The 18,419-nt window shown below is 44.9% G+C and overlaps 1 protein-coding gene across 7 annotated transcripts in view; it reads left to right on the forward strand.

Moving 5' to 3' along the window:
- ERC2 (ELKS/RAB6-interacting/CAST family member 2) overlaps window positions 1-13,969 on the forward strand; it is a 923,400-nt gene extending 909,431 nt beyond the window's left edge. For all 7 annotated transcript variants that reach the window (XM_045078756.1, XM_045078755.1, XM_045078764.1 and 4 more), the window contains one exon: window positions 11,000-13,969. The gene's annotated coding sequence lies outside the window, so the exon portion shown is untranslated. The remainder of the gene's footprint in view (window positions 1-10,999) is intronic.
- Window positions 13,970-18,419: the final 4,450 nt, after the last annotated feature.

Below are 18,419 nucleotides of genomic sequence, written 5' to 3' on the forward strand. Positions count from 1 at the left end.
AATGAAGGGATTGAGTAAGGGATGGAAAGAGTCTCATACTTTTCATAAGCATAATTTGAAGATCAATTCAAATTCAAGCTGAATCTGCCTTCATGTCTCATTTAAGAGACACAACTCTGCCGACCACATCCCTTCCAATTCTGCCGACTAAATTGAGGTCGCTTTTTGTCTAGTCCCTTATTGGCAGGTGGCTGTGGATTAGGTCTCTGAGGGCCCTCAGAGCCCCTGCATATCTCCAAAAGGTCCACCTTCGCTCAGCTGGTTGCTGGCTTGGGTTTATACATTTCCTCTTTTCCTCTCCACCTACCACAGAGTTCTTCCCCACCCCCATGAAAAGCTAGTACCTTTTGTTGCAGGAAAACTCTGATTTGGTGGTTACTTCGAAAACACAGAAAAGTTTGAAGAAAGTTGAAATTAAAGCACAGTTAATCAGATGCAAAACGCCATTCAGCCCCTATCTGCCAAAAATAAATCGTTGAAAATGTGAATTTCAGATCAGAGACAATGACGACTGTGTTTATGGCAGTGGGGTTGACTGCCTTCGGCGGCTGTCGTTGCCAGCGTGCACCCAGCATTTAAAAATTAAACAAAAACACATTGAACTTGCTGCTTTAGCTGTTGCCACATCGGAACGCTAATGGGTTTAGTGACCACAACCGACCCAGGCCAGAGTGTGTCAACAGCCCAAGGACCAGCCCTGCTTGCTTCCAGTGCTTTGCCCAAGTTGTTACAAGTTTAATTCTTTGCAGCTTACTTTTCCTGCAGTGTTGCTTCTCCCTCTAAAGAGCGAAGCTGCCAGCCCAGGAGCGCACAGCAAGGCCATGGGGACCCTGGCAAGAGCTCTGCTGATGCAGACCCCTCAGCCTCTTGGGCCTGATGACTGGTTAGATTAGAGCTCCAGAAGGTGCACTTGACGGTCCTCAACCTCCAGCCTCCTTTATGCCAGTCACTTCTAGAATCCGTTCTGGAAACAGCTCTGCCTGAAGCGAATGCAAAGGGCCTCTTGATTTACCACTCATTTGGAAAAGTGGAGTCTTCCTGCCTCTCTTCCTGCGCAAGAAAGCACGCTGCCTAGTGTTTGCACCACGAAGGGGGATTCTCTGCACTGCATACAGCCTTTCCGCCCTGTCTGAGAAACGAGGTCCACGCTCTCTGTTTCCACGCAGCCGAATCAAGCACTGGGCTGCAGGCCCTCGGCGGTGAAGAGGTTAAATTGCTCAACGGGCTGGGTCTGTGTTTTCCTGCCCACACTTGCTCCTGGCCTAAGGCAGTGCCTGCTGTTTGGGGAGGGGGAAAGGGAGGTCTCGCCTGGACCCAGGTGGCCGACAGGCAAACCATGTTATTAAGAAGCAGGGATCACAAAACCTTGATCTTCAAAAGAGACCCCTAATTAGTCGCCAGCCCAAGAGTAAATGGCATTCCACCTCAGCGAGGCGGGAAGGGAGCCTTCAAATTCTGGGGACTAATTGCCATTATTGGCTCTATGAAGATCCTGTTGTAAACGCTTGTCATCTGAGCCACTTCTCGTCGGCAAACTTGGGATATCAAATTGTTCCTTCATGTTTCAAATTCTGCAGAAGGCCTTGGCGGCTCCTCTTTCTAGGAGGAGCGCCTCCTTCCTGCCCTTGACCGCCTTCTCAGCACCCAGGCTGAAGAGACGTTTCCCTGTGGTCTGCTGGGTTGGGTAGGGCAAGTTCTGAATTCTTGTCAGTAAGGGATTTGAAAACATGTTTTGCTTTATTCTCCATTGAATTTGAAAATGCCATCTCAGAAACAAGTTTTAATTGCAGGCCGAGGAATTTATCCTGAAGCTAATGGGGCTTGAGCTTTGGACCCCCTCAAGCAGAAAGACTTTTCCAGAGCCCCTGGGAGAGACCCTAATGCTGGGGACTATTTGTGTATTCTTTCTCTGTAAGAGGACCCGCCGAATGGTATGAAACCAAGAAGTGCTCTGTAGTAGTACTCAGAGCGAGTGTCTTACCGTTTGTATCAGGTACTCTTGTGACTTCTGGAAGTATTTTCTCCCTGTTCTTAGACCTGCTGGTTCTTGGTCCTTGAGGCACTTGGGAAGGGAAAGGCAAACTTCTCCATGCCACACGCAGGATGCTACATTTTGTCTAAGTTTATTCTTGATCTAGGATAAGATTTCAAGAATTTAGGGACAAGATACCCTGGATCCATGCCCTTCAAGGGCAGACTCACTAACACCAAACTCAGACCACAAGGGAGACCAACCTAAAGAGAGGTTTGGGGGATGTGGGGATTTGGGCTCGTGACTCTCCAGACCACGGGGATTTTATTATCTGGACACTTTCCTGGCAACAAACACGTCAGAGGAAGAGAGAGAGGGGGAAGGGAAAAAAGCAGTGAATAATTTCTGAACACTTTTGTGAGGTGGGAATTTTCTATTCACCTTTCGGACCGGCTCTGGCAAGTATCCGGGGACTCTGAGATGGCGTGCTCTCTGCGGACATCCACAGCCAGCCGTGTAGCGGGGCCAAACGTCCTGTGGTGACAAATAATCCCTCTCTCCCAGAGCTGAGCTTCAGAGCCCTTTCTTGGGGGAGCTAGGGAGTCACCGTTACTTGGCACTAACTCCTTTGTGTGAGCAGCTCAGGGTGGCACAGGAAGGTGGACACAAGGCGTAGGATATTTGCTCATAGGATTCCATCATCTCCGTGATGAAAGCCGATGGTTTTCCCTCTCCAGGTAACCTAATAACCTCAGACAGGCGGGAAGCACGGAGGTAGTGGCCCTCCCCATGCGGGCTTCTCCGGGATGACTCGGGCAATCTCCCCTCTCTCCAGGGGCCCCGGGCCCGGGGGGTTCTGTTTGTTGAAACAGTCCCTGTCTCCGATGTCACTCTCGGCACTCCCAGAGATTCCCAAAGCATTATTTTAACCTAGACGTTTCGCTGATTTGAGATGTTAGAAATCGTATGCCAAACTTCTGGTTATTTTAACTAGTTCAGGAAAGAAAGACTAACATCGGTTTTGACAACAAACAAAACCAGTTTTTGTTCTATCACTTATGTTTGAAAGATTCCAATTTCAAACCAAACACAATGTGCGGTTACTCTGTCAGCGACCGTACAGCCGCCGGGGCGCCCGTAGCTGCACACTGCATACATCATTGTATTTTTAAAATGTTACTTAATGAACATTTTTTTTTCTTTTCTAGTAACTACTTCATTGCCTTAAATGAATGCATTCCAATAGAATTTGTAACAAATGACCACTTTGTGTTTGCATTAATGCCAAACACGTTTAACAAATTTTTAACAAGGAACCCTGGCAAGGTGCCAAACTCCTAGAGGGACACCGAAGGAATGCTATAAATTTAAACTAGATTTTACCTTTTCACTTAGCTCAGCGAGTGACTTAGGTGTCTCGCTATCTCAGGATTGTGGCATTTCTACTTTATGTCGGATAAGTTGTACATTTTCATTATTTTTATTACTTAGGTTGTACCTTCTTCCACGGGACTTCTAAATCTGTCCACCGTGTCTGAAATAATATGGGGCATCTTAGAATAGATGTTTATTTCTGCAAAAATGTTCCCATCTTATATGCATTGGTAGAGGCGCGTATGCGGTACGTGACTTACCAAAAATATAATTGTATGTAAACAGCATGGTTAACTCATTAAATACAAAAACAATGGATTCGACCAGGGTCCTCATCTAGAGGGAGAGATTTTGTCCCCCCCCCCCTCCGCCCCCGCCTCCACCGCCCTCCCAGAGGCTAATTGGGAGCCATTTCTGGTGGTCCTACCTGGGAGAGTGCGTGATGCTCCTAGTGTCGAGGAGGAGTCAGGAGTCAAGGCCATAGTGGAAAGCATCCCCATTACAAAGAATGACTCAGCCCCAAGTGTCCATGGTATCCCATCAGGAAATCCTGGAGTAAAGTAACAAAGCCCTTTGGCATACGGGCACTGCCTTAGGTTGAGGAAGTATTATCTTAAGGAAACTTACAGCTAAAAGCATATTTCTATTCAATCAGTGTTTTAAAAATTGCACAGAGTGCCTAATGCTGGTGTTGAGTGGCAGTTTTCTGACCTTTCCTTCTGCTGCTGTCTGCGTTGAAAAGAGAAGAGAAAAGCTGGCCCATCCTAGCCTGGCCTAAAATTCCAACTGAGGCGGTGCTGAGAATGGCTGGTGGCCCTGGGGATGAGAATGAGTGAGCCCGATGACTCGAGCCAGGTGCCACCAGCAGGAGGCCGCTGCTAGGCGGCGGGAATGGTCTCTTGAGACCCGGCTAGGCACAGGCAGGGCCCTGCATGTCCCTGAGAAGATAGCTTTAGGTACTTCTTGGACACTTGAATTAATTAAACAGGCAATTCTTATAAGGAGTATTAGACAAATACTGACCCCGTTACAGTATTAAAATAAATCTTTTTTTTAAAATTTTCAATCATAAGCTTTATTTGTTAGAATGATATAAACAAGTGCTTACATAAAAGCAAACCTTTCTTAAAAGGGACATTTAAATTTTTAGAAAAGAAAAAATTTTAAGGAAAATTATCAATTAAACATGACAGGTGTTACGAAGACTACAAAAATTGGGAAGATGGAAAACAAAGGACCAAGATCTAGAAAATTCTGGCATCATAGTAAAGAGAATGGGCTCTAAAAGCAAAAAGGATATAGGTTCAAGTCAGACCCCAGGAGGTGGGAATTTGACCTAAAGCATTTAGTCCCTGGAGGCCTCGGTTTCCTCATCCGTTTCAGGGGCTGTCACACCAGTTAGAACCGTGGCACTCTCTAGTTTGATATCGTTGGAGCAAAATCACTGGGCTCCATGGCAGATGGCGCGCACCAAACATTAGCTATGAGTAATTCTGACTACAATAATAACTACAGAAATAAGTCCTAAGGAGACCTAGCAGTTTATGCTACCGTGCATTTGATTTCCTTTCTTTAAAACGCTGTGGATGAGTCGTACTCAGCACATACAACCAGCCGTTGAAATCCAAATCCAGAGTCTCTCTGTTGCCCTGTCCAGAAGGCTCTACCATCCGGAACAGCAGTTTGCAATTCTGAGCTGAGCGCGGGCTGGGCCCACGCCCCCCACCCCCAGCCCTTCAGGCTCTCAAGTGTTACATTTTATTGCCCTGTGGAGCTGTAGGAGGCCACTTGCAAGGTAAAATGTTGCTCTCCACTCATATTTTTGAATTATGGCTTCAAGGTGGTTGCTCCTATCAAGAAAATTAAATGATTTAACATAATTTGTTGCCACTTTGATCACAACAATAATAAATAAATCTTCATGAGAAAAACGGGAAACCCATTCCGCCCCGTTTTAAAAGATGTTAAGTAATAACACAGATGTAGTTATAGAATTTTTTTTCTTTTTTTGAGCAGAAACGACTCTATTGGGTTTTCCTGTGAGCAGAATTACTTAGTGGAGTGATTCTGCAGGATGCCTGCTGCCCACCCCCTCCCCCCGACAATGAGCATCTCTTGTCTTTGGGCAGCTGTTAATGAGCTTGTGAGGCTTGCTGTTACGCGGGCACCGTGAGCAATGTCAGGGGCGTCCAAAGCCCTGGTGAATGGGTGTCTGTTTTTGTACCTGGGGGCACAGCACACATTTGGAAAGCACATGGAGCGTAATGGACATTAACCCAGATGTCAAAAATAGCCTGCGTTTTACTACTGTTATTAAACAGTTTTCCCCTTTAACCCCTCCGTGTTTACCAAAGACCCCTTTCTCCCAGCCAGTTTCTGCAAATCACTACTGAAAGGGCAGGAGAAGAAAGTCATAATCGGGCAGGTGTCTTTATTCCAAAGAAAAACAGTCTGAAGGAATATTTGTGAGACACCACACGTTTATAGCCTGGTCTCCTGGGGGCGCTTGTCCTGGGCCGGAATCTCACTGCTGGCCTCAGCCTGCCCGCCCCACCCCCGAAGGCCCCCCCACCCGGGCACACCAACTGCAGGCTTGGTTCCCTCCCCAGAGCCAAGTCAGGACTTTTCACAATGGAAATAGACTTCTACTATGAGACTAGTTACACATTCTTTGGTTTAAAAAAAAATCGAAGAAGGGCAGCAACAACAAAGTTTCTAAAGAAACTTTTAAACCACCACCCAGAGATCATTATTAACAATATGCTGGTATAGACATTTGCAAATGTTTATGTTTATGAGTGTGTTGCTGCAAAAAATAAGATTGAACTACATATGAAGAATTGAAATCTGCTTTCTTTGCTGGAAAATTATGGACACCGTTCCATGTTAAGAAAAATATCATAATTGTTATATGATCAGTAAGTCTTTTTTTTTTTAAAGATTTTATTTATTTATTTGACAGATAGAGATCACAAGTAGGCAGAGAGGCAGGCAGAGACAGAGGAGGAAGCAGGCTCCCTGCTGAGCAGAGAGCCCCATGTGGGGCTCAATCCCAGGACCCTGGGACCATGACCTGAGCCAAAGGCAGAGGCCTTAACCCACTGAGCCACCCGGGCACCCCTGATCAGTAAGTCTTAAGGAGGCCTGTCACACAGATCCCTGTTCATTTCCTTTGAGCCACAGACTTTTTTTTTTAAAATCCTTATTCTCTTATCTATTTGTGTATCTGTTTATTGGCTATCTTACTCCTAAAAATACAAGCTTCATGAGGGTGCAGATTCTGTCAGTCTTTGTTACTATTGTGCCCTCAGCACCAGATACACTGCCTGACACAGAAAGAAGCTGTGTTCGTTTCCTATCCATGCACAACAAATTAACACAAACTCAGTGATGAAAACAGCACCCATTTATTATCCCACAGTTTCTATATATCAGAAGCCAAGTCGCGCTCCTCTGGGTTCTCTCCTTAGGGTCTCATGAGGCCAAAGTCAAGGTGTTGACCGAGCTGGACAACGCTGACCCAAGGCCCTGGGGAAAGCACCCGCCTCCAAGTTCATCCAAGTTGCCGGCAGATTCTGTTCCTTGTGGTTGTAGGACTGAGGGCCCCGTTCTCTCGCTGGCTGTCGGCTGCGGGCTGCATTTTGACTGTGTGGGACACTCTCAGTCCTTGTCCCATGATTCCCCTCCATCTCAACACAGCAAACCCCAATTATGTTTGAAGTTTCCCTTTCTCTTCCACTACTCGCTAGAGAAAAAGCCTCTGCTATTGAAAGCTCCTGCGATTACATTAGGTCCCCTCAGATCGTCCCTCTTCATTAACTTAAAACCAGCTACCAGCGGCCAGGGACTTCTGCAAGCTGGGATAATCATGGGGTGAGATGTTCATAGTCTTGGTCAGAGCAGGAAATCTTGGTAGGGGGTGGGATTCTGCCTACTCTGGATGCCCTCTCATACCTGTGGATGCATGAGTGAATCAATTGGTTCCATGAACTGTGCAAAGGACAGGGGATGATAAATGAGCAAGACCCGCCTGGCCCCTCCCTCCTAGATCTTATAGCCCAGACCAGGGTTATTCAGATAGAAATATAAAGGAAGCCACATCAGGAGTTTTCAGTTTTCTTGTGGCCACATTAAAAATAGTAATAAGAGGGAGGCCTGTGTGGCTCAGTCAATAAAGCTGCTACCTTCAGCTCAGGTCATGATCCCAGAGTCCTAAGATCGAGTCCCGCATGGGGCTCCTTTCTCAGCAGGGAGCCTGCTTCTCCCTCTGCCTGCTGATCCCCCTGTGACTGTGTGTTCGTTCTTTCTCTCACAAATAAATAAATAAATAAATAAATAAAATCTAAAAAAAAAAAAATACCAATAAGAAACAGGAGAAATTAATTGTAGTACTCTACTTAACTTGATCCAATATGTCCAAAGTATTATTTTAATATGAAATCAATATTAACAAAATGAAATTCATACTAACCAATATCACACTGTGTGTTAATAGGAATTTTGAGAAACACTTAAAAATTAGACAAACTCAGAGGAAAATTAAAAAAACTAAATTCATACTGAATCTAAAATTCAATATATTAATTTATAATCATTTAAAATCAATATAAAAAAATAAGTTCTTACTTAATCTTGGACATCTGGATATATTTCACACTTAGAGCACATCTCAGTTTGAACCAGCACATTTCAAGGTACCCACGTGTGGTTGGTGGCTGCCATGCTGGATAGTTCAAGTCCAGACACATCACCACAAGGGGACAGTGAAGCGTGCGTGAGACTTCTTGTGCTACATCCCACACTCAGCAGGGTCAGGCAAGGCCTCCAGGGAGGAAGTGATGCCTAAACTGAGACCAGAGAGTGGGCGGGCATCAGGCACATGGAGGGTTGGTGTAAACGCTCATCAGACAGGCTGGGCTGTGAGGCGAGGAGAAAGGACAGCTTCGAGCAGAAGCACAGGTGGAGCAGGGCGCGTGGGGCTGGAGAAAGAGGGGCCGGCCCGGCTAGCATCCTTCCTCCCTCCTGAGGGCAGTGGGATGGTAATTGCAGGTTGCACGCAGGGAACCCAAGATGGAGGTGACGTCCTTAGAAACAAGGCTGTCGGGGGCACCGGTGAGCACCCCGAGTCGGGTGCTTCAGGAGAAGATGCTCGGAAACAGAGTGGGCAGCTGTGACCCTCCGGGTGAGGCGGGACTGGCCAGAGATTATCCCGCCGTGGGGGGCTGCCTGGATTGCCTCATTCCTGATTTTCATTTTTTTTTTTTTTTAAAGCACAGGTTTATTTGTCCCCCAGCAAGGGATCATCTGCATTTCTAACTGCTGGGAACCGTCATCTGAGTCTTTCTCTCAAAGCCATTTCGGCTCCTGGTGAATGGATTGTCCAGTGGAAGGAGCGGCAAACCGTTTCTGAGTGTTCTCTCTTCCACAGTGCAAACCTCGCCCCAAAGCCGCGCACGGCCCTAATGAGGCACTGTATTCTGCCTAGTGACCTGCTACCCAGGTGGAAATCTTTCTCTCAACTGAATAAATGATTGTTCTTTGCTACTTTATCTTGGAAAAACATCAAGGACATCAGGCATTCACTGTAATTATTTTTCACTCGTTTCCCCATCTGTAAAATATGACCGGTGCATTTTAGTACTACTTTGGGTTTCTCTTTACCTTTTAATCATGTGGCCTTTTAATATATTGGTCAGCCCTTTAAAAGGATGATTAAGAAATGCTTAATGCACAAAAGAATTAGAGCTATGCACAGCTCATGAAGCAGAAAGCGTGCTCTGACTTACAATTTTCATACGAAGTTTGCAGAGATTTTATGTGCCAGAATAAGTAATATGATCTGCTCTAGGAACTCCCTAGCTTTCTGGCTCTGCAAAAGTCATTTTTTTTTTTTTTTGCCCCGATTCAAGTTTCTTAACCAGAAGGGTTACACCAAACTCCTCAGAGTATGAATTAGCAGAGTTCATCCAAGCCACATATTTCGTTTGTACTGTTTAACCAGGGCTCGGAGTAACCGCCTACCTGTATGGACACCGGGGTCTCCGGCGCTCTCGTTAGTCAGTGTGGCTCAAGAAATTCTGTGCATTGACCACCAATTCAGACAGCGCAGGCTCTATACAAAAGGTGGCTCACACATGTGTGAGTGTATGTGTGTGTGTGTGTGCGTGTGTTTGATCTTTCCTCTCACTGCCATATTCCCCAGAGAGCTGCTCTATTGCCATGTGCCCGGAAACTCCCCGAGTATTCAAAGGCCATATGTGAATGATAATGAGTATCGGCCGGGGGAGCCAGTCATCTCCTGAAGGGTCCTCTGGGCCAGGCCTCTCTTCCCACCCATTTTACTGATTCTTCCCAGGCTGCACTTGTGTTCCACCCCTGGCCCTCCTGATGGGGCGGTGAGGAAGCATGGGGTGCTCCTGCTTCTCTGTCCCCAGAGCATGACGCATGCGGATGGCTGGCTGTTCCATTTATGTTTAGGGTCAAGCACGCACGTCTTTGCGTGCAGGGGGGAAGGGGGGAGGCCAACGTTGTTTTGTTCTTTTCTATTCAATATCCTTTCTTAAAATGTTTTCCCTGTAGCAAAACATACATTAAAATGCACCATTTTAACCATTTAAGTGTACAACTTAAGCATAATTCAGAGGCATTCAGTGCCTACACAGGATTGTACAACCCCTACTGTCCATTTCTAGAACTTTCTCACTATCCCAAAGGATCGCTTAATTATACCCACTAAGCAATAGCTCCCCATTTCTCCTCCCCTCCAGCCCCTGGCAGTCTTCTAATCTATTTTCTGCATCCACAAATGTATCTCTTTGAGATATTTCATGTAAGTGGAATCACACAGTGTTTGCCCTTTGTGTCTGGCTCCTTTCACTGATTTCGCTGCTGTGATGTCTTCCAATGTCATTCATACTGTGGCGTGAATCAGAACTTCATTTCTTTTTAGAGCTGAGTAATATTCCACTGTATGTATAGACCACATTTGTTTATCCATTCTTTTTGGTTATAGATGCCTGGTGGGTTTTTTTTTTTTTTTCTCCCTGTTGGTTATTGTGAACAACACTGCTGTGAACATCTGTGTGCCAGTCTCTGAGTCCCTGTTTCCTATTGCTCTGCATCACACCTCGCAGTGGAAATGGCTAGGTCCAGTATTCTTCGAACCTGTTGGTCTCAGCTGGTTTGGAAGCAAATGTTAAGTTTTCTGGAGTCCTGACCATCCTTAACTCTCTGGTGTCTATAACATGAAGTTAAAAATAGTTTAAGAACCTTACTCATTGTTGAAAAGTGTGAAGAGAAAAAACCCAAACATATACTCTGATCACGTAGAAGTGATCCCTGGAACATTCTGGTATATTTCCTTTCACGTTCTTGTTGCCTATCAAGAGACCTCTACACCTGTATGCGACATCTTTTGAAAGAGGCCTCTTCTCAAAGGTGTTTACAAGACGTAATTTAACTTCGTGTTCACTCTGTCCTTCCTCTGTGCTTCCTCCCCATGCCAACCAACCCCAGCCAAAGCGAGTAGTAGAGGGTCCATGCAGGGGTGGGGTATGGGAAGGCTGGCCCTATCAGCTCTATCTGGCTCTATCTGTAATCTCCTCTTCAGTGGCAGTTGCTTTCCCTGATAAATGTTGTGCTTTCTTGTTGCAGCTATCAGAAGAGCTAACTAAAGGGGAAATGCAGCTCTGCAGCAATGTTCTGATCATCTCTTGCAGCGTGGCTCCCATCACTGGCCATCACCACCTGGAACGTGCATCAGGACCGAAGCGGAGCTTTTCATTTTCATTACGGCGCACAGTTCTGTTCGACTTGCTATTTCCTTTATCATCTCACGTCATTTCTCACGGATTCAGATATGTTGGGCAGGAAGAACGAGGAGGAGGAGGAAAATGACAGATCCTCCGTTTCTGGGTGGGAGGGGGGTCGGGATTTGGGTGTTCAAAATGTGATCATCTCTTCTGAATGTCATTCTTTGATACATTTTATTTATGTTCCTTCAACATCGTGGGATAAACTTGAACTCCGTGGGATTTTAACTGTGGCTTCAGCTTCTTTTGGACCACTTGCTTCATCTCCGGTTCTGCTGCTGGTTCAGTCGAAGTGGTCATTCCTAAGGCATCAGATTATCAAAAAGTGTAAATTCTGTGAGTGAGTGGTGTTGGCAGTGTTTGTACACCAGGATGCATGGAGTGTTTGACGAAGAAACCAAAACACCAAAAATGGTGAGCCTTTACCCTCCTCTATTTCTTTAATCCGCTGTTTGAAGAACCGTATTTTGATGGTGTAACCAGTAGTTACCTCTGGGCCAGGTTGGAAATGAAATCAATTTTTTAAACCACTAATACTTGCCAAGAAATCGCCTTATGAGAACATGGTGTGTGTCTCTGACAAAGCATGGCATGTCCAAATCAATCATTCATGATCCTATCTACCCTGTTTCTGTGCTGGAGAGTGGCAACAGCCTGAGGCACCCGCGCCCTTCTATTCCGTGTGGCCCACACATCCCCGTGGCGGGGACGTACCCGAGCCTCAGGCTCTTACCATTCCCATACGCGCAGGTCTCCATGGAGAAGCTGGGACTCATTCACATTTCCAGATTCAAATGCTGTGTAAGCTTAGATCTTCTGGAAATGAAGGGTCATTTCTCATTTTTTTTTTTTTTAATGTCTCCAACATGGATTCCAAAGCATTTTCAGCATCAAACATGAAAACATTGATGAATGAGGAATAATCACAAAAGCTGTGTATCTGTATATAGCTCTACACAACACGTGTGTGGGTACAGAGTCATTATGTAAAGCACATGCCAGGGAAAGAGACCAAATTTGGAGGTCTTTTCCAAACGTTACATGGTACTAAGGAGGATTTAACTCCTACTGCTTTCTCTGAAAATGAAACAATAAGGAAGGTTGTTTTAACTGCATAAAACTCACAACCAGTCTGGCAAACATGTGCGACTCTCGCATTGATCCACTTTCTCGTCAATGGAAGAAAGCCTTCCACAGGTACGCAAGTGGGAGACGAAAATCTACATTCTTACGAGGATAAACAGTGAAGTAAAGCATGAGTGGCCTTAATAAATACAGTTGTCTTTCTTTGCTGCTGTGGGAAGGATTCCACACAGATGCTCCTGAAGTCTTGCATTGAATTTAGTTGTTATTATCACTTTTCAAAATGTTGGTGCAATGAACTCCAGACCTCTCCCGTGAGCCATAGAGATATTTAAAAGACAGACACCTTATTTGTCGGGGAAGATGAAACTGTGTCTGAGTTGCACTGTTCATCCTTGGTGCGTTAGGAGTAATATATCCAAGCAGGTTTCTTGCTTCTGGCTTTATTCTTGTCGTCAGTAAGTATAGCGAACTACGTAAAGCTTTCGTGTCACATAAACAATCCAAATACATTCATGTTTAAAAAGTTTGTCCTTTAACTATCAAAGGGTTTTAGGATCTCGACTGGAAAAGAGAGCAGAGTTCTTTGCAAACGTTTATAGCACATTTTGACATGATGTCGCACTGAAAACCCAGGGCACGTAAGCGTGTCCCCATGAACAATTTGGATGTCCTCAAAAAGGCGGTCCTCCCCGCCTCCTGCAGCCCGATCCTGACCTGAACTCTGCGACTGAATACTTGAAGCAGGTGTAGGAAACCCACTAGGAAAACTAGGGTCCTCGAAACAGAAAAAGCAACCAACCACATATAGTTAGCTATTACTCAGTATGTGCCAATTTTATCACAGCTGTTGTTTGAGGGGGCATTTTTTGGCCCTACTTTTGTTGGGTTAAAGTATTATCAATCTCACCATTATGGGGGCATATTACTTAGTCCCTTAAAAATTAAATTCCATCTGACATAGCACATTTTCCCATTTCGTGTAATATTCTCTGATGTTTTGGGGGTTACCAAAAAAAATTCCCTTTTTCACAAAAAGAGTCTCTGGGTTTACAACAAACACTGTGATGTTGGGGAGATATTTCCTTTGCGCAAACATTAGCAGGTACCCTTCTAATCATAATAAAGTTGGAAAAAAAAAAGTGGAGGCTAACATTTAGGAGAAGTTGGTCTTCTTGCTCTGTGCAAAAACAGGCTTGTACTTTATACCCCATTTAGTTTTGATGTACAGTCTCGATTTTGTATTTAATGATTTTTGTGTATCCAGTATGCACGTTAACAGCGTGTCAACTTTCATTTGAAAATGGGTTTCAATTTACTTTTTAAACAGTGTTTATGATGAGACCGCAAATGTGTTGACATAGGCTCTCTCTGAGATGTGTTTGTGTAGAGTAACGTTTGAATGCTACCAGGGGTCAGTGTATCTAATTCCCGGAGACCCTTGTTTGATAGTGCTTCTTGTAATTTTTCTCCAAGTGAGTGGCATGTGGGTTGTGAATATTGACCATGTGATTATGGACTTCGATATGAAAACAATACATAAAACTAAGGAACCCTCAGAAACTACCAGTGGGCATGTATTAGCCAGTCATTGTAACCTCGTGTCTAGTAGAAGTACAACAGCATACAAGGTATGTACAGTTCATAACTTTGTTATCATGTGTATGAGGAGTACTTTGTGCTGATCGCCTTATTTATATTCATCAAATAAACTTTGTTTCTTTCTGAAGTGAGTTCATTCCATCTCTAATAAATGTTCCGATTGTGGTGGTTTCTAATCTTTTGGGGGTCACGGGTGTTCATTTGAGGAACCTAAGGTCTTGCGGAAAAAAGCATGGCTGAGGAAAGTTGTATACTCACTTCACAGGAGGGAGCAAGGCACAAATTTCCCTTGACACGAGGCTGAATCCGGAGGTTCATATTAAGAAATTAAGTCACTGGCGGGATCTCCCTTCTCCCTTCCTCCCCACCATCCCATGCCCTTGGTTTTCTCTCTCTCAACCTCCCCCTGCCTCTCTCTCCTATCCCTCCCTCCTCTCTTCCTTCCCACCTTTTCTCTTTCCCTTTCTTCCTCTCCTGCCTCCCTCCCTTTCTCTTTTTCCCGTTTCCTCTTAACTTTCCTTGGGTTGATGTCAGTCCCTGCTGGGTTCTTTCTACTTGGTGGCCAAGATGACTCCCAACAGCTTTGAGCATTCTGGGGTTGAAGGGCAGGAACCCTCTCCTTTCAAGCCTCCACATTAGGTCCCTAAAGGGAATCTTCCTGTCCTTTTTGGATCACGCTTCCAATGACCTTATTCAAGGCAGTTGGGAAGGAGAGGCCCCGTGATTGACAGCCTCACTGATGTGGGCAGGGCACTCTCCAAAGGGGAAAAAATGGGCTTTATTCTAGAAGAGAGGGACAAGAAAGCTGGGCGGGCAGCAATAATAGTTAACCCTGGATACCCTTGGTTGCACACACAAAATCATCCCGAAAAACACACAAATCATCCATGTGAGGGCTCACCAGCCTTCACAGCCCAACTGGGATCATGGTGGGGAGCCATCTCCTGATTTCTTTAAAGGTTTGAATTGTATTCCAAGAAATGAACTACCAAATCTTACCCTTATTGAAATCAAACAGTAACTAATTCTCAAAGCTAGAAAGTATGTTAGATGCCCTGTGTCCAATAGTCTCATTTTGCAGATGGGAAAACTGAGGCCCAGTTAGGACATGACCGATTCCAGCATGTATGGTAAGTTCACTGCAAACCAAGACTGTCCCCAAGGCTCCAAAACAGAAATATATATCCCCAAAGATTCTCTGGGGAGGAGATGATCGGACAGAATATCCCCCCAGTTGGCCCCTAATGACATAGGGGACATACCATTTGCTTTATGGGCTCACGGCCACTATGTGTGAAATTCTCCCACAGTCCGGAGCATTTTGGAACAGTCTGCAGTCGTGCCCTTTTCATTATGTTGCCTTTTTGTAGAGAAAGAACTTTTGTTGGACAAGAATTTCTTCTTTCGTAGAACTTCCTGAAGCAGCCGGCTTGCATTCAAGCTTGATTATGTAAACCCAGCCGGCCAGATGGAGCCTCTGCTTCTTTCCTCACAAAACACTCCTTTTGCTAAGAAAGGTACTAGCCCGCGCACTGCTGGACTCCTCTGCGGGTCAATCCGTACGTTAGTTCCACTGATATGTATGACATCATTTGGGTATACGTGAGGCTTTGACCTTAAGAACCTGCCCTGCCTGTATCTGGCTCTTACAAAAAATTGGAGAGCTGTTCTAATTCTTAGAAGTGCTAATCCACAATAATGATTGTACTACTAGTAAATGAACACAGATCAAAATAATTGGGTGTGATTGAGCATTTGCTAGGAACCAGGCCATGGCCCTCAGACTAACATGCATGGCCTTGTTGCTAAATGCCGTGCCCATGGGAACTTGTCCTCCCAGTAATCTCATGAGGCAGGAAACATCATTCTCCTCAGACAAGGAAGGGGAGCCCCGGGGAGCTTACGTACCTCACCCAGGGTCCCACTGATTATATGTGGTAGAGCTGGGCTTTGAACCCAATACTTAGCGAGCCCCTTGGTTCCAGGGATGCATCAAGCCCCAGGGACATACTGGCCTGGATGCAGATCCTAATCGTTCCCACCTGCCAGTTAATCTGTGTTGCAAATTTGGGCTCCAGGGTGGCTATTCGGCTCACAGAGACCTGAAGGAATTGGGTTCTTCAAGAATGCCCCAGTTGGCCAATACTGGGAGAGAACCGATGGCTGCTCAGCGAGGCCGTGGATCCCAGTAGAAATCAAACCTTGTGGGAAAAGAGAGCCCCGACAGTACATTGGATTTACACCTGCTATCCAGGGGCCTCTCTACTTCTTCTATGCCCCAAGTGTCTGGGTATCACCACCCTTGACCTAGGAGCTTTTGGGTTTGCATGGTGGGGGATCTGGTGACAAGACAGTGGACAGGTGTCCCCAGTTGGGAGAGGGCCTTGAGCACGACGCTGAAGGGTATAGACTAGTACATGGGGTCTCAACGTCAGTCATGTAAATACCACTCTCCTGACCCTTGCTATAGCTAAAGACAGTAGGTCTTATACAGTAATTCTTACATAGTAATTGTAAGTATTACATAGTATTATTATATATATTCTATATATTATGTAGTATTATTATATATAAGTATTATATAGTATAGTATAATAAGAATTACATAGTAATTCTTAAATTTAAGTGGTCTTGTTTTTCTATCTAAATAAGTATATGGGGCACCTGGGTGGCTCAGTGGGTTAAAGCCTCTGCCTTCGTCTTAGGTCATGATCCCAGGGTCCTGGGATCAAGCCCCACATCCGGCTCTCTGCTCCGCAGGGAGCCTGCTTCCTCCTCTCTCTCTACCCGCCTCCCTGCCTACTTGTGATCTCTCTCTCTGTCAAATAAATAATAAAATCTTAAAAAAAAATAAAACCTTGTAAGTAAATAAATAAGTATAAGAAAAATGCCATTATCATAAAGGCAAAAGTAGGATCATTTTCTATTTATGGGCCTCACCAAATAGAAGAACAGTAAAAATAATAAAAATGAAGTTCTGAGCCTTAGACTTTCCCTTTCTTTGTTAAAAAGGGAGATAGACAATGGTTGGAGAAGTGTTTCCGGGGCTAAACCAAGAGTTTCTCTTTGTTACCAATCAGAAGGACTGAAAAACGATCAATGAAGGCATATTTAACTGCATGGCTCATGGTTACTCAAGATGTTGTGGGTGGACCACTGTAATCATTTCAAGGCCCTTTTGAGCTCTGAATTTTAGGTAACCCTCCTGCTGCAACAGAAATCTAGTAATGGGGGCGCCTGGGTGGCTCAGTGGGTTAAACTTCTGCCTTTGGCTCAGGTCATGATCTCAGGGTCCTGGGATCGAGCCCAGCATCAGGCTCTCTGCTCAGCAGGAAGCCTGCTTCCCCCACCCTCTCTGCCTACTGCTCTGCCTACTTGTGACTTCTCTCTCTGTCAAATAAATAAATCAAGTCTTAAAAAAAAAAAAAAAGAAATCCAGTAATAGATTTTTTAAGATAAACATCATTTTTAGTAGTTTTTTAAAAGATCTTATTTATTTGAGAGAGAGAGAGAGAATGAGAGAGAGAGAGAGCATAAGAGGGGGGAGGTCCAGAAGAAGAAGCAGATTCCCCACTGAGCATGGACCGCCCCCCCCCCCGCCCCAGTATGGGACTCCAGGATCATGACCTGAGCCGAAGGCAGTTGCCCAACCAACTGAGCCACCCAGGAGCCCAATAGATTTTATTTTTTAGAACAGTCTCAGGTTTACAGAACCCTTGAGCAGATAGTACCATGAGTTACCATATAAACTTCCTTCCCACAAACAGTTTTTCTATTATTAACATACTTTATTAGTACAGTATACTTGTGCACTAATTGAACCAACATGCATATAATGGTATTAACAAAATATCTCTATGTCATTCTATTTACTAAAGTCTGTGCTGCATTCCAATTTCCTTAGTTTTTCCTGATGTCCTTCTCCTGTTCCAGGATCGCAATCCAGACAGTGCATTTCATGACTTGTCAGGTCTCCTTGGGCACCTCTTGGCCATGCGTTTCTCACACTGATAAAGACCTTGACAGTTTTGAGGAGTATGGGTCAGATATATATTGTGGGTTGCCCCTCTCCTGGTATTTTTTTTTTCCCTCAGGATCAGACCAGGGGTATGGGTTTTAGGAGGAAGACCACCGAGGTAGAATGTCATTCTAAGCACATCAGTACCTATGATCAACATGACTTCTCACTCTCGATGTTGACCTTGATCACCTGGGTGAGGTGGTGCTTGGCGGGTTTCTCCACAGTAGTTACGTTTTACCCGCCTCTTTGTGACAGACTTTGAAATGTAGATGTCCAGAGATGATCAGATCTCTGTCTCAGTGTAGAAGACACACAGGCTAGAGAAGAAAACAGCTCCAAAAGCCTTTTGGACCAAAATTATTGAATCAGCAGCTTCAACCTTTGGACCGTTTTTTTCTTCTATTTGAAAGTACCTCTGCTCTCTCTCGCCTTGCCTTCCCCCTGTTGACTGGCTTAGGCATTGACAGCAGAAATGATCCAATGGGCAGAGAAGACCCTTTCCCAGGGTTAAGGCAAAGCCTGGTGTACTCTAGTTTAAAAACAGATGTTGTCTGTG

The sequence above is a fragment of the Mustela putorius genome, unplaced genomic scaffold (genome assembly GCF_011764305.1).
Source record: "Mustela putorius furo isolate JIRA1106 unplaced genomic scaffold, ASM1176430v1.1 tig00000095_pilon_pilon_pilon, whole genome shotgun sequence".
Taxonomy (NCBI): Eukaryota; Metazoa; Chordata; class Mammalia; order Carnivora; family Mustelidae; genus Mustela; species Mustela putorius.